At 55.2% G+C, this 13708-nt stretch overlaps 1 protein-coding gene across 2 annotated transcripts in view; it reads left to right on the top strand.

Annotated features, from left to right (window-relative positions):
- Positions 1-13708, top strand: part of SBK1 (SH3 domain binding kinase 1) — a 45362-nt gene that overhangs the window by 14205 nt on the left and 17449 nt on the right. The window contains exon 1 of one of the 2 annotated variants that reach the window (XM_033101549.1): positions 12644-13452. The exons of the other annotated variant lie outside the window; for it this stretch is intronic. The gene's annotated coding sequence lies outside the window, so the exon portion shown is untranslated. Of the gene's footprint in view, positions 1-12643; positions 13453-13708 lie in introns of those variants that run through there. 2 annotated transcript variants of the gene reach the window in all.

Here is a 13708-nt window from a genome sequence, read left to right as displayed (position 1 = left end):
CAGTAAAAAGAACAGTGGTCGCGAGGGGCTTATGTGGAGGGAGGGAGGGACGGATGGGAGAGCACAGGGGATTTTCAGGGCGGTGAAACTATTCTATATGACACTGTCTGGCGGGTCCATGATACTTTGCATCTGCCAAAACCCACAGAACGTACAACACAGAGTGGGCCCTCATGTAAACTGTGGACTTTAGTTAAAAATGGTATGTCTATTCGTTCATCAATTGTACCACATTAATGCAAGATGTTAGTTATAGGGAAAATTGGGGAGATGGACCATATACGCACTTTCTGCTCAATTGTTCTGTAACCTAAAAATGCTCTAAAAAATAAATTCTATTACTGTGTTTCCCCGAAAATAAGACCTACCTAGGCCATCAGCTCTAATGCGTCTTTTGGAGCAAAAATTAATATAAGACCCAGTCTTATATTATATTATATTATATTATATTATATTATATTATATTAAGACCCGGCCTTATATTATATTAAAATAAGATCGGGTCTTATATTAATTTTTGCTCCAAAAGACGCATTAGAGCTGATGGTCCGGCTAAGTGTTATTTTCGGAGAAACACTGTATGAAAAATGGGAGAAAGGAAGAAATCGTAGTATTCCACATAAAACTGTGAATAATGTTTCCACAATGTGTAAGTTCTACCAACCTTACCAATATTATTAAGCAACTGTATTGAGAGGGTGGGAGATAAGAAGTGTGTGTGTGTGTGTGTGTGTGTGTGTGTGTGTGTGTGAGAGAGAGAGAGAGAGAGAGAGAGAGAGAGAGAGAGAGAGAGAGAGAGAGTTAACTCTTATCTTCCAAAGTGGAATGGATGTTGACAGTTAAAGCCTAAAACTGGAAAGAAACAATGTAAACAGGCTATGTAGGAAACATGGAGGTAAAAATCGCTAAAAGAGTTGAAATGATTGTCTTTCAGAAATAGGAGTGGGGGCTGCCCATGTTTTGTGATTCTAAGCTATGGGCATGTTTAATCTGAAGCAAAATTAACACTCTATTTACAAGAGGAAAGTGGAGATAACAAAAAGAACAAAAGAGAGACAGGCAGGTGGCAGCGCATTGAGGAGAAGCCAACTCCATCAGGAAGCTTTGTCGTGGGACTGGTCCTGGAAAAAGAACAAGGATGGTGCAGTGGGGAGGGAGGGGGTCCTGGAAAAAGAAATAAGGCTTCAGCAAAAAAAGAGCCTCCACCACTGAAGCACGTGGGAACAAGTGACGAGTGAAGAGCTAGGAGGGTTTGTGCTTTGCTGGCAGGAGACGACGGAACTCCATCTGATCCATCTGTATTCTCAGTGAGGAGGGAGCCACGTTTGGAGGAGAAAGTGGGAAAAGAGTCATCCGAGACTCAGAGTGGGCTGCACAGACCGGCAGTCTGCACCACCTGGGGGCTGGTTAGATGTGTAGAATCTCGCACCCACCTCCACCCCCAGATCCCTAGGAGATTCACAGGCAAATTAGAGTTTGAGAAGCCCTGCTCAGAAAGAGTGGGGAAAAGCAACTAGCAGACATAGCGGGGTTGTGGGGCGGCAGGGAGTGCCCTTCCCAGACCAGGAAGGAGAGGGGGGCCTGCCAGCCTAGTGTGGGACACTCTGAGCAGTGTTGGCTGGCTCAGTGCAGGCAGAGAGCAGGTGATGGTTGGCGTTTGGCCCGGCAGGTAATAATACAACACGAGAGGTGGGCGCGGGAAGGTGGTTTCCAGAGAGCGGTTACAATGATGGTGGGCAAAGACCAGGCGGCACGCAGGGGACAGCGGTGGCAGAAGGGAGCTGATGGGCAGTGAGAAAGGGACAGGGCAGTGGATTAGTGGTCTCTACATGTGGGTACCAGATAAGTGAAGAGGATGGATGAGGGAACATAAAGGGGAGTGGCCAAAATAGAGCCCTCAGAGGGGTGAGGGGTGGGGTAACTCGAGGTCTGGGTGGGAACCTGGGAATAGCAGAGGTCGGGGAATTGGGGGGCCTTCTGGAGGCTGCCTGAAATCAACTGTCCTCCCCGCCGAGGTTTGTGCCCTGAAAATCTAAACCGTTCCTTGAGACTGATTCATTTGCTCTAAGTGTGGCCTGGGCGTCCGGGATTTTTAAAGCTACCTTATAACTGTGCAGCCGAGTTTGAGAAGCACACGTGTAGACAGAGACCCAGCCTCTGACAGAGAGAAAGAGACAAACAGGAGCAATAAGAAAGGTACCCTGGGGTGGCATAGCCAGGGGAGCCTGACCAGGGAAAGCGGCCTTGAGTGGAGCAGCCGAGGAGGGCTGCATGTCCAGAGCTGGAGAGGAGCAGGTGGGAAGGTCATGGTCTTCCCCTAGAGAACTAGAGTGAACATGTGTGCGCGCGCGTGCATGTGTGTGCGTGTGTGTGAGAGAGACAGACAGACAGAGAGACAGAACCGAGCGCCTAGGAGCCCATCGTCCGTCCTGCACTGCGGCGCAGCGGCCACTAGAGGGCGTGCTGCGCTCACAAAAACGTGTGGCCCCAGCAGGCAGCGGGTGGTCTGGCTCCCGCCTCTTTTGCTGACAGCTTCTACGTTCAAAGTTCAGATTTTGCAGCCGCACACCCTGGGCTGAATTCCAGGTCTCACCACTTCCAAGTCCCCGTGACCTTGATCAGGTTACCCGACCGCTGTGCAACCCAGTTTCGGCAGCGGTGAAATGGGCCCAGAGATAGTTCCCATCTTCTGAGGTTGTCCGCACGATGAGACCAGCGTGTGAAACACGGGCCCCCCCTGGGCGACGGCCGACCGAGCTAATGGTGGGGAGCCTTTGCCACCACCTCTGTCTCTCTCTGCTTTCCTGACAGCTCCTCTACCCAGGCCAGATCCAGGACAGAAATGGAGGTCGCCTTCCTCTCCTTGGTGGCAGAGCAGAGGCGAAGTTGGGGGTGGCCTCTAAGGAAGGACAGGGTGGGGCCCGGGCCACTTCCTGCTCCGTATTGCAGGTGCTTTGGTCTCATCGCCTGCCTCACCTGTGGCTCCTTCCTGGCCCTGGTCTCACCTCTCACCTTCGGTCTCCCCCCTCCTCCAGGTGCCAAACGACCAGTAGCTGCCCTTGCGTGGCAGCCATGTCACTGCCAGGCGCCCAGGGGGCTCAGAGGGGGTGCTCCTCCTTCCCAGCCATTCTCCTAACTGCCCCTCGACCCCCCTCCTGCCAGACCAGCAAGAGGTGACCGCTCAGGCCACACCCCCGTGGTGTCTCTGCTCCCAGGTTTGCAGGGGACCCCCCCCCCACACACACACACACTGTGCAGAGGTTGCCGCTCTGTCCTACCCTTGGGCTCACAGAGGCCATCGCCTGCCCTGACTTTTTAAAACTTATTTGGTAATATTTTAAAAATCAGGGCGTTACATTCTAAGATCCACATTTCCAACTTCTCTTGAGAAATTGGAAGCTCTGAGCACGTGAGTCCCCATTCCCACAGGACGGCAGTGGGCCACAGGGGAGGGAGGTCACCATGCAGGTGGGCGGGGCCTCTCCAGTGGACCACTGTCCCTGCCATGTCCCCATTCACAGTCCCTCCCTGTCCCCCACACCAAGAGCATCTCAGTCTGGGACCCTGCGAAGGAAGATTTGTGCCTAAAAGGGACATGTAACGTTGCAGCGCTGGCCCAAGGTGGGCAGAGATGCAGAGATGGACGGGTGGAGGTGCCCCTGAACTGAGTTGAGAGGTCAAGGAATCTTGGGGACCAGCGAGCTGCTCAGTGTCCCCAGGTGTTGGTGGAATTCCATGGTCCAGGTGCCCAAGGCAAACCGCACACACACACACACACACACACACACACACACACACACACCGCCCCCACGGTCCCATCTGTCAGCAGATCCTGGCACTTCTCACCACCCCTACTCCCAATGCCCGGTCCAAGTGGTTACCTTCTCACCTGGCCGGATGCAGGAGCCTCCTTCCACTCCTGCCCCCCACACGCTGTCTTCCCCACAGCAGCCAGAGAGAGCCTATTAAAACCCAAGACACGCCTCATCCCTCGGCTGCTCGATGCCCTCCAGTAACTCCTACTTCACTCGAGTGAAAGCCAGAGGCTTACGGTGGCCCTGAAGGAACTGTCCCATTACCTCTCGTCTCCTCCCATCCTCCATCCATCCGCCTTCCCATCATTCCTGAGCATCCCAACCACACTCTGACCTCAGGACCTTTGCACTGGCTGTTCCCTCCGGCTGGCTGGCTGTACCTGTCCCCTGCCCCACATCTGCACGGCTCCCTCCCTCACCCCGTCAAGTTTCTGCTCAAATGTAACCTGCTCTGTGAGGACCCCCGTACCCGTTGTCCCCTCCCTGTGTTCTTCCCTCCCACAAATCCCTTGACGCATAATCATTTATGTCGTGCCCTTCTCCCCTGACTGGCATGGATAAGGACAGGGAGTCTTTTGTTTTAGTCATTGCAAACAGTGCGCAGCACCTAGGAGACAATTGCCCGGCCTCAGTTGTCCCATCTGTGAGCTGGGACCAGAGTCCTGCAGGGCTCCCTTCTGGCAGCAACAACGGGTGTGCACGTGTTTTGTAAACTTAATCATGGGGAGGAAGTGTGACTGGTGGTCATGGTTCCCAGTCTGTCACAGGGATTGTCATGTTGCTCTGAGGAGTCCCTGGGTCAGAGCTCAATGTCTGTCCGCCTGAAATTTTCAAAGGGGATCTAGCTTTAAGCCCTGAGGGGTGGGTGACAGGGGACCAGGCCTCCATGGGGACTTCAGATTCAGGTGTCAGTAGCATACGTGGCCGTGGTGAGAGCTGCAGACCCTGAGGTCACTTCAGACGAGACCCTGGGGTGGCTGCAGACCCTGAGGGTCACTGAAGGTCTTCGGAGTGGCCTCAGACCCCAGTGGTGGCTGCAGACCTTGGTGACACCACGAGGCACCAGGCATTTCGTTCTCTTCCCTCCATCCTGCCTGAGCCCCCATCTCTCCCCAGCCTAGAATTTGAGCCATTCTCCAGGATCCACTTAATTAGCCAAGCTCATTAACTCCCACAGGCTTCTCCTCCCTACCTAATTAACTGACTTAATTAGGACTTGCAGGCCCGGCTCCACCAGCCCTCTCTGCTCCTACCCCCGGCTCCTACCCTCCAGGGCCCTGGCTCAGCCAAGCCTCCAGCAGGCAGGGAATGGATGAGGGTGTGGCCTGGGCCCCTCCAGCCCCCAGGCCTCCAGCCTGTGTCCCTCCCCCAGGCCCAGGACACCAGGACCGTGGCCCTCCTGGGCAGCCCACAGGCAGGAGTGGAAATCAGGACAGGGAGGTGGGTGAGGAGAGAGATGGAACAGGAGAAAATGGAATCAGATGCGAGGAGGAGATGAGGCTGGCTTCGGACGGACGAGCTGGGCAGTGGGTGTGTTATGCAGGACGTCATGTGGGGTCCCTGGTAACTGCCCTCTGGGACTCTGTCCCCACAGGGTGTGTAGGGGCCTGGACTCCAGGGACTCCTGGGTTCGAGTCCCACCTAGTGTGTGAACTTCAAGAAACTCACCTTTGTGTCTCAGGCACGTAATGATTGCACCCACACCACAGCGCTGCTGGGAGGTTTAAATGAGTTGATACATGTAAAATGCACAGGTCTGTGGTGGTGACATCAGTGGCCGGGGATGAACAGAGACTCCTGGAAGGCGAGGGGCTGGAGATGGAGGGGAAAGCCAGCGTGTGCTGTTCCCAGGTGCCAGGGGTGCCAGGAACGGACCCGGCCCAGGAATCCCACCAGAGGCTGCAGACTGGGAGGGACCCTTGGCCTGGGAAGGGTTAGAGGGAGAAGTAGTAAGAAGGGAGCAGGCCAGGGTACTCGTCCCCACTCTGGGGGTGGAGGAATCTGGCCTTGTTAGTTCAGGCCCTCAATACTCCATGCCTCAGTTTCCCCATCTGGGGGAAGGCCTAGCTTGTGGAAGTACCTGGCATACCCTCAACGCCTAATAAATGCCTAGAGACTCATCCCTGAGAAGGGAGGTGACACGAAAGCCTTTAGGGGGAAGTGCTCAGCTGCCCTTCACCTCCCCTGGGACAAAAGCAAAGAAAGTGGGCTGTGCCGACAGCAGGCAGGAGACAGGTTAGACATAAAGCAGGACTTCCAGGAGTACAAGGTCTGGAAGGTGGGAAGGAGGAAACGTGTGTCTGAGCTGCTGGACGGGCTCTCGGAGAGAGATGGCCAGCCAGTACCTGCAAGTGAGTGGGAAGGGCTGACATGCGGCCCTGAATACTGGAATGGCCTTTTACCTGCTCAGCTCAGAATGTATTGGTGTGATTCGTGTCGTATTCCTGCCCCCCCACTAGACTGGAAGCTCCTGAAGGCCAGGATTCTCCACTGAGCCCACCTTTCTATCCTAATGCCCTCCTAGAGGATGTGCCCATTAACAAGTGTGAATGCATGAATGAATGAATGAATGACTGCACGCACACCTTGGCCAGGAACCCAGAGGTTCCTGAAGCTTAGAGAAAAAGGCAGCCAAGGCACCTACGCTGGATGCTTAGCTATGAGCCCCCCAGCTCTTCGTGTGGCCCCAAGAAGAATCACCCTTAGGGGGCGGGAGCTGGACCCCAAGAATCCAAGGACTCCTGACTAGGCTGAGCTCCTTTGAGCAACCCCTTGCACAAGCGGGGACTCTGAGGAGAGTGATTATGGTGTACAGAGGGGAGAATCTTTCGTTTACCCCTGCGTTTTTAAGCCCTTTAGAAACCCACACTTAGACCTAATGTAAAGAGCATAGGTTACACGTGACAGCGCCCCACGTCCAAGTGAATAAGCACGAAATGGACTCTTTTGGATTACAAACCGGCAAAGTGCAGCCTTCAGGCATGGCTAGATCCAGGAGCTCAAATGATGGCAGGAGGATTCTGAGTCTCTTCGCCTCTTGACTCTACTGTCTGCTGTGTTGGCTTCATTTTCTGGGAGGGTCTCCCTGCTGGTAGCAACCCCGGCTTACATCCCACCCTCTGTCAAGTGCAATGGAAACAGACTTGTATCAGAATCAGATTGGCCTGGGTTGGGACGCAGACCCGTCTCAGAAACGATAACTCTGGCCAGGGGGCTGGTGTACACTGATTGGTGGGGGCTGAGTCACAAGCCCTCTCCCCCCCACCTGCTACAGCCCAAGAGGGAAGCACTGCCATCAGAACCCCTAATGAGTAAGGAAGGATATGCCAAAGAATGGGGGTCCCCAAAGGAGTACGTGGGTTCATTGCTAAAACATGAGGGACATAGGTTGCTGGGTAGCAGAGTTCTATTCCTCTTGGAACAGTGTCACTTCCCTTTTCAGGGCCATCAGGGCAGCGATGGCCCTGTTCTAAGGGCTGGTCATTTGTGGCAGACACCATCCCTGCCCACAGCTTCCTGAGTGGCCCCTCCCCCTCTGCTCACCTCCATGGCATTGCCCTCCCCCTGCAGCTCCCACCAACGCCAGACTGGGCTTGGGGTAAAATAATGTCATGTGTGTACCAATGGGCGTCCTGCACTGTCCCTGAGAGCTCCCCAGTGGGGTTCCCACCAGCTGCTCCAAGTGGTGACTTGTTTGATAACGTACCCCTGTCACTGCCCTCCTGTCTCTTCTCCACTCCCCTCCCTGGGATCACCTGCCAAGTAAAAGACTTGCTCTCGAATCTGCTAGTTCAAGGTGTGTATCTGGGAAACCCAAACGAGGACACCACTGAAGCCAGGCCCCCTAGGGATGTGGTCCAGACAGCGTCTGTTCCCTCCAATTGCCTGCAGTCCTGGGGTGGCTTTGGTGACCTGTCCTCGTGGAACAAGCTGGGACTGAGTCCGCTCTGAGTAGCCCCCTGCCTATGTTCTGGGGATTTCAAAAGATGCTACCCGCTCCCCGGGAACACGCATGGGTTGCGCGTGGAAACCTATCCGATCCTCATTCCACAACTTCCCAGAGAAACAGCCACACCCAGCCATAGCCCGGTGGGGGGCGGGGGGTGAGAGGTGGGGCCCTACTTACATAGTTGTTGGGCGTGGCTTTCAAAAATGTAGAATTCCACAGCGAAAAAGTTATTTCTTTGATCCTCCCCCCCCTTTTTTTTTTTACAAGACCCCATTTAAAAACACGTCTACTGCATAAGTTTGAATGATTTGCGGGGGGAAAAAAGTGACAGGAAATCCAGAAAAATAAAAACCTATGCAGCCCCACGGCTAGAATCAATGTTAACATTTTATCCTATTGGTGTCAGATATTTTTAAGAGTAAAAGAAAAGAAGCATGACAGAGAAGGATGGCTTCCCCTCCCCTGCCCCAGCCCCATTTCCTGGATTGTGTCCCTCAGGGGCTCCCCTGGCGGGTTGGCTGACAGAGATGTTCGCCTCAAGTCAGCGGGCAGGCTTTCAGCGGCTTCGAGGGACTTCAAAGCATCTCCCAGGACGAGAGCGGCTCTGCCATGTCAGAGAGAAGCAGGTTGTTCCCTCTGCACTGTACTTCCCATCATCAGTGACACCCTGCTGGCCTCGGTCACACAGGAGGGGGGCAGCTCGTCAGAACTCTTGCTGGAATGCTGTGTTTCTCACTTCAGAACAGTTCTCCGTGGCGCGTTTCAAAGCTGTGTGGCCTCCAGGCCCTGCAGGTCCTGGGCTGCCCGCTGTCTCCTTTCTGAGCCTTCGCGGGTTCTGGTGGAACTCTTGGTTTTCCTTCTCAGCCAGAACTTGACCTGTGTCTCCAAGCGGCCCTGGACGCTTCTGCTCCTGGCTGTGGCCAGTTTCTCCTGTAAACTTTGCCCCAGATCTCATCCTCTTCCGCGTCCTAAACCTGGTCAGCTCTCTGAGCTACTCAGTCACCAGTGCCACCAGGGTCCCAGCAATGCCCTGGGTGTGTTGGTGGCCGTTGGGAGGAGGGGTTCTTCTTGTACAAGACCACCGTCAGGCAGACCAACGAGCCAGGAATACCTTCAGTCTGTCGTGACAAGGAGCATCCGAGATCTAGAACAATCTCCAGATGCCACCATTTCCCCCAACATGGAGACTCAAGGTGGCCGAAACAGTGTCTTTTAAAGAACGTTGTTCACTACAGCTGGTAGAGTTACCCAAACTCGTACAGTTTGAAACGTTTGGATGTATAGATTCGAGAGGACAGGGATTCTATTGTGATTCCTTCCCATCCCTGCTCCCTCTCCGCCAGTAGCAGAAATTCTGACACCTCAGTGACTATAAAATGCAGCCAAAGAGAAGGTACATAGTCTTGAGGCTTCCTGGCATCACGTGCTTCCTTGTGCTGCAACCGGCTGCCCAGAAGCGTGAGGACGCGCCGGGACTAAGGAGGGTTGTGGGCTCGAGGCGGAGGAAATCTAAGTGGAGATCTCTGTTTTCTGACGTTTCTTCTGTGTCGCTATGGAAACCATAGCCAAGTTTTATCTCTGTGTTCTGCTGTCTAAATTACACCCTTCGAGACCCTCCCTGGCAAGGCTGCACTGCTGTGGATACAAAACTTTGAGCTGGCAAGACTGGGTGGTCCCTGGGTGTTTAGAGAAAAGGACTGTAGCATCACACACATGTGCTTTAGTTCCTCTCTTCAGGTATGTGATGTTGGTTCAGACTTCCAAGAAGCAGGCCAAGATGAGGTCAGATGCACAAGCGATTTGTTGGGGAGAATGCTTGGAAAGGAAAATAGGGGAGTCAGAAGACACTGGAGAACCATCAGGATGCAACAGAGCCAACGTCTGAAACAGGGAAGGAAGGAAGGAAGGAAGGAAGGAAGGAAGGAAGGAAGGAAGGAAGGAAGGAAGGAAGGAAGGAAGGAAGGAAAGATAAGAGGAATTTTAGGCTGCAGTGCGACGTTAAGAAAGTTTCCACGAAGCCAACAACAGTCCTTCATCTCAGGTTGCCCATCCGAGAAGCCCTGTCTTCAAGATGTCTCTGCTGTGCTCAGTCACTGGCTGGGACTGGCTAGAAGGAAGCAAAGCAGAGCCTCCTCTGTGAACCTTGGAGAGACGCCACAGCTGCTGCCCTCGGAATTGTCATCCTTGCAATCAGAGATTAGGGTGGTACATGTTCACGGCCACCACAGCCCACCCCTGGGCCGCCCAGCTTCTCTGTGGATGCTGTGAGCCTCTCTTCCGAAGGGGGAAACTGAAGAGGAAGGTGGGTGGTACGAACGACAGCTCCCCTCCTGCTTGCTGCACTTGACCTTGGGGCCGTAACTGGTAACCATCCTTTACCTCATCCACTATCCATTCTCAATTATCCACACCCTCAACTGTCACCTTGGCAGGTCTTGATGGGTCACCTGGTGATGTGACCCAACCCTTCAGTCCAGAAGGGGTCTAAACTCTTGGGTATCAAAACCAGGGGGTCACTGCAGTGGACCCCTGGTTTCCATATTCCGGTATTTCTCCCTGTTCCCACTTTGCAAAAGCATCTCTGCCTTCTTCTAGCAACTTCTAGTAACTAAGGGTCAGTTACTGAGTATCTAGTCGCTTTTAGTAAATGAGGGTCCCAGAACACATGGAGTCCAAAGTGTCCTGGTAGCAGCCATAGCTTAAATTTTAATGGGACCCTTGCTGGTAAGAGTGTGTCCCCTTTGGGGACCAAGACCCACCACCCTGCAGAGCTCAGGGCGGGGGGATTTGATCACCACATTCATTTTGGCTAAACTTTACTGATCACAGTGGAAGTAATCAAATCCCGTTGAGGAATCAGGAAAGACATCCACAGAAGGTGACTTTGAACTGTGTTACCCCTTGATAACCATGGCGGAAGCATTTCAAAGCCTGATTCTATCTCTGCCCCTCTCTCACCCTCAGTTTCCTTGCCGGTGAAAAGAGGAAAGTGCTCTTTACGTTATAAGGATCTGGCTCGGTTGTTAGATACAGGAAGACAGTCCCTTCCCTCTTCCTCCCTCTCTAGCCTCCCTCTGCCGCCGGCCCAATAACTCATACTCCTCCATTAGTTTGTTTGCGGCCATTACTTGAAGAGGATTAGAACAAAGTTAGGGTGAAATTTGAAACTTGGGAACAGTAGCAGGACGGGAGGGGTGAGAGAGGCAAGCGAGGTATAGAGGAGGTTACCTTGGAGTACCACTTGTTTGGGGAACAAAGAAGAAAGGAAAGATGCTCTAGACAGAAGAAACAAAAGAGTATCAGGCACAGACAGAGGTGCAAGAAAGCAGATGTTCTAGGAACACTGGCTGAAGGGAGAAGAGGGGGCCTCAAGAGGGGGAACGCAGGAGGCTCACAGGCTAAAGGATTTGAACGGCAGGAGATGGAAGTTAGTTAGCTTTTTACCCCAGATGTTACAGGGAGTCACTGGCAAGTTGATGTAGAGAAACAACCCAGTCCACGTTGTATTTTACAGAGCTGATGATGGTCACATAGGACTCGGATTCTAGAAAAAAATAGTCTAGGTAAGTCAGGAGGGAGACACAAGAAGAGCTAAGGCAATGTTCTCACCAGCACAGGTTTCATAGTGATGGCCCAGGGGCCAGATTTGGCCCAAAAGAATGTTTCATTTGGCCCATTCAGTATTTCTGAATTTGGGGAGTTTGTTTCCAACATTCACGTGGGGAGGATTTTATGTCCAACTACGAATTCCCTGCTTTTGTTGAAAAATGGTCTGTCCACACAGGGCCCACGATGCTTCCGTGTGCTGGGTCCACCACCCCCTATCACCTTACTTACACCGGGCCCCAGTCACTAATTTATGTGACCTATAGGTACTTGCGTTTACAATCCCTGGCTCTAAAACGTCTAGAAATAGCCAGGGTCGTTGGGAAGAGTATGCTGGGGGGAGAAAACAGCCCTAAGAAAGAGTTGGAAGAAATAGGGAAGGTGCAGGGCGTGTTGGGAGCTTTCTCCTTAGGGAAACTGTGGCGGGGGCTGCATGGGTGAGGCTGAGAAAGAGACAGAACAGGGCCTGGGAAGATGAGCGGTCCCTGTGTCACCTCCATCTTCAGCCACCTGGCTTCCTCCCAGGCCACCAATTGCATCAGCAAACACACGAAGCTCCTTCACGCCCAGGTGGTGTCTCTGCACACGCTGCTCTCTAGGCCTGGAATCCCCCGTCCTCCCTTCGATCTCGAGAGGACTGAGCGTCCCACGACAATCACTGCCATGTACAACAAGGGTCCAGACAGAGATGTGGGCTGCCCGTGACACCCCGGGCCCCAGTTTCTGACCTCTTCCCTGAGTAGACTTAGTTCTCTGAGGTCTTGCTCAATATGGGATGGATGGATGGAAGGACACACCGACGAATGAATGAACGCACACTCGATTGCAGAGCTTGGTTGGATGTTTCCTCCTCGAAGCAGACACAGGCTCCGCCCCACAAGAACAGACTGGGACAGTCTGGGGCAGTCTGGTCCCGCAGGGGCCAGGAGGAGGGACCAGGTGACTCTCTCAGACTCCCCCGAGTCCTCTCTAACCTCGTTCTCGCCCCCTCGTGGGCTCTGACCTAGAAAAAACGGGGGTGGGAGGAGAGGGCGGGAGCGCCCCGGCGCTAGGACCCAGCGCGGGCGGAAGGCGGGGTGGGGGCGCCGCGCGCCGCTCCTTCCTCGCGGAGGGAATCGGAGCCCGGAGAGCGCGGCGGGCGGGGGGGAGGGCGCGCGCGGGAGCCAGTGCGCGTGCGCCGGGGCGCGCGCCGAGCGGGGCGGACAAAGGGGCGGGCGGCGGCGCGCGAGCCAGAGGGCGGAGCCACGGGCCAGGCGGGCAGGTGCGCGCGGGCTGGAGGGCGGAGCCGCGATGCCGCGATGGAGCGCAGCCCGGGCGGGCGCCGGGGCCGGAGCCCGAGCACCAGGCGGAGCGCGAGCCGGAGCCGCAGCCAGAGCCCGGGCCAGGCCGGGGTCCGGGACCGCAGGGCCGGGCTGCTCGTAGCGGCGGCGACGGAGGCCCCCAGCGGCTGAGGGGCTTCCTCCCAGCCCCTTGCCGGTGGCCGGGACTCAGCAAACCCCCGCAGCCGGGGAGCGCGGGGATCCCCCACTACATCCAGGACCCAGAGGAAAGCGGGGGGGGGCCCCTCCAAATCCAACACCGAGCGACTCCCCAGCCGGGTAAGGCGAAGACTTCGTCCGCATTCAGAAAACAAGCGACGTTCCTACGGTACCGCGAAGACTCCCCTTCTTCAATCTGGGCCCCCCAAGACCTAGAACGCAGTGACCCTTCCTGTCCGGCATCACGGGCCCCCCCTTCTCAAGATCTTGGTCAATACAACTCCACACCTCAAAACACGAAGACCCAGCTCTGAACGCCCCTGGGTCTGAACGGCCCTCGGGTGTCCTAGACACCCCCAGTTCCGGTACACAGAAACCCCGAATCTAGGGACCCGAGGACAGCAAGAGCTATCCCTTACCAGCAGGAGGCCTCGGGGACCCCCCCTCCCAGAGCTCCAGGACGGGGACAACTGAGCCCCTCGCGGCGCCTTCGCATCCCACCCAGCCCATGGTTGTGGAGCCCTGAGCCCCCCCGGGCCGGGCTGACGAAAACCGAGACGGCGCCCAGGCCCCCTGCCGCGGCGTCCCCGCGGCCCCAGCCCAGGTAAGCCGGGCCCAGGTGAGTGGCTGCAGAGGCCGCTAGCCCTGCAGGTGGGAAAGGAAGTATCGGGTGCGTACCGGCCCCCCCCCCCAGCGTCGCCATGGAGCCGAGGCTGAAGGACGTCTCTTTGTGTCTCGGTTAGAGGAGCCGCCCCCTCCTCCTCCCTTCCCCCACCCCACACCCTAGCCCTGGGGTTTGGGTGCAGCTCTCGGGCCCCACTGGGGAGTTGTGCAAGAGCCTCTTGGGCGACGGAAAGGGG

The sequence above is a fragment of the Rhinolophus ferrumequinum genome, assembly GCF_004115265.2.
Source record: "Rhinolophus ferrumequinum isolate MPI-CBG mRhiFer1 chromosome 15 unlocalized genomic scaffold, mRhiFer1_v1.p scaffold_54_arrow_ctg1_1, whole genome shotgun sequence".
NCBI classification, from domain to species: domain Eukaryota; kingdom Metazoa; phylum Chordata; class Mammalia; order Chiroptera; family Rhinolophidae; genus Rhinolophus; species Rhinolophus ferrumequinum.
The sequence above is the reverse complement of the archived record's forward strand: the minus strand, read 5'-3'. Positions and strand labels throughout refer to the sequence as shown.